The sequence below is a fragment of the Penaeus japonicus genome, unplaced genomic scaffold, assembly GCF_977035675.1.
Source record: "Penaeus japonicus unplaced genomic scaffold, GWHDUDI00000001_assembly GWHDUDI00000012, whole genome shotgun sequence".
In the NCBI taxonomy this organism is placed as follows: domain Eukaryota; kingdom Metazoa; phylum Arthropoda; class Malacostraca; order Decapoda; family Penaeidae; genus Penaeus; species Penaeus japonicus.
Window position 1 is genome coordinate 6,449,570 of NW_028234414.1, and position 2,496 is coordinate 6,452,065.

Consider the following 2,496-nt stretch of genomic DNA (forward strand, 5'->3'; position numbering starts at 1 on the left):
ACACATACACGCATAAACTGACACACACACACCAAACCACGTATATACACATGCAAACATACATACATACATACATACATACATACATACATACATACATACATACGTGCATACATACATATATACATCATACATACATATATACATACATGCGAAACACAACCACACCCACAACCACACCCACAAACCGCCCCTCAGCCGCATAATTCTACCGACTTGCGCCGATAAGATCCCTCGCCGCCCGCTACAATGCAGCCGCTCTGATAGAGACTTGTTAACAACAAGTACGCTCATCAGCTGACTTGAATGTGGCATATGTTGCGCATCGCTTTTCTAGGGGACGTGTTTTTATTATTATGAGGTCTAGGATGAGGAGGCTGATCATCAGCATCAGCATCATTATTTTTTTATTGCTGTTATCATTATTATTATTTTTATTATTATTATTATTGTTATTATTATTATTATTATTATTATCATTATTATTATTATTATTATTATCGTCATCATCATTATTATTTATATTATTATCAACATTATCATTATTAACTTTATTATAATTATTATCATTATTATGATCATTACTGTTATTATTATCATTATTGATATTATTCTTACTGTTATTATTGCCACTATTATTATCATTATTATTATCTTTATTATCGTTATTATCATTATTAATACTTGTGTTATTATAATTGTTATCATTATCATTATTATCATTATTATCAATATTATCATTAATACTATTATTTTTATTATTGTTATCATCTTTATCATTGATACTATTACCATTGTCATTATTTATCATTATCATTACTTCTCATTATCATTAGTATCAATATTATTATCATTATGACTATTATCATTATTATCACAATTATGATTATTGCTATTACTCTTATTATTATTATTACCATCATTATCATCCTTATTATTAACATTATCACACACACATAACACAAACACATGCATACATACAAAGCTAATGATGTGTCTCACGCACATGCTCAAATGTCCACTCTTATAAAACACACACATACGCGAAATACTTACTAACTCATCCACCAGCGAAACAAAAAATAGATAGATAAATAAAAGAGTATATGTTCAAGCACATAAACTACTACACTTAATTAATACTAAACATCATACACCCACATACATTATATATATAACTATACACAAACACATGTTAATTCACGCATACAACCACTTATACAGACAACACAGAACATATTCACCATTGCCACAAACATACACACACGCACATGCAACTACACACCAACATACATACAATGCCGTACATTCATAATGCGTGTGTGTGTGTGTGTGTGTGTGTGTGTGTGTGTGTGTGTGTGTGTGTGTGTGTGTGTGTGTGTGTGTGTTTTTGCGTGTGTGTGTGTGTGTGTGTTTGCGTGTGTGTGTGTGTGTGTGTGTGTGTGTGTGTGTGTGTGTGTGTTCTAAGTCATTCCCGGTCTTCGCCCAGTCTTTGTCGTGACCGCAAGCAATATCCCGTTTCCCGCTCCCCAAGGACGTCGCCGATAGGATACACACAGAGAGACAGTCTGTTTTTCTCCAAACATAGTTGTCATAACCGAAGCAAGCGATGTTGTGTGCCGCAGAACAACATGACGATCACATCACCAAGCCACGGACTGCGACCTGACCTCTACAGTGATCAAGGGAGGTCAGGACAGATTGAGTGCCACTTTCGCAGCGCTTCGGGATCGAGTCGCCGCATAGAGATTGCCCTTCTCGGCTTGACCCGAGCTGGGTCGGTCCGGGCGGAGTGCAAGCCCTCCCCTCCCAGGCCGCTTCCGGGCGGGACGTTTGCCTTCACTTCGTCGTTCCCTATGGGCGAGGTCCAAGTCGAAGAGGAGACCAAGGCGTTCAGTATTGAAGGAAAGGCCAAAGAGGTCAAAGAGAGGTTGGAAACCAGAGAGGTCAAGACCGAAGAGGAGGCTAAAGAGGTCGAAGAGGAGCCCGATGAGGTCGAAGTAGCCGAGACAAGGGGAAGCGGTTCAAGGCAACGTTGATGAGACCGAGGGAGTCAAGCGAACCAAAGAGCGACTTGCAGAAGTCTCTGCGCAGCTGCATCGTTGCAAAGAAGATTCGCGCGAAAAGAAAGCTGTGACCGTAGACGTGAAACAGCTGATACAGCAAATCACGTTAACCTTCGGACAGTGATCCAAACGGCCAGGATCTCGCTGAGCAGGTCATCTGACGGCGTCGTCATCGCGCATAACACACATGTGTGAGTGTGTGTGTGTGTGTGTGTGTGTTTGGGTGTGTGTGTGTGTGCGTGTGTGTGTGCGTGTGTGTGCGTGTGTGTGTGTGTGTGTGGGTGTGTGGGTGTGTACGCGTGTGTGCGCGTGTGTGTGTGTGTGTGTGAGAATGAGTGTTTGTGTGTGTGATACAAACATAAATAAGTGTCAATACGCATACACGAACACACAAACCAGCAAGTCCCGTCCGCAAATACAGAGGCCAAAT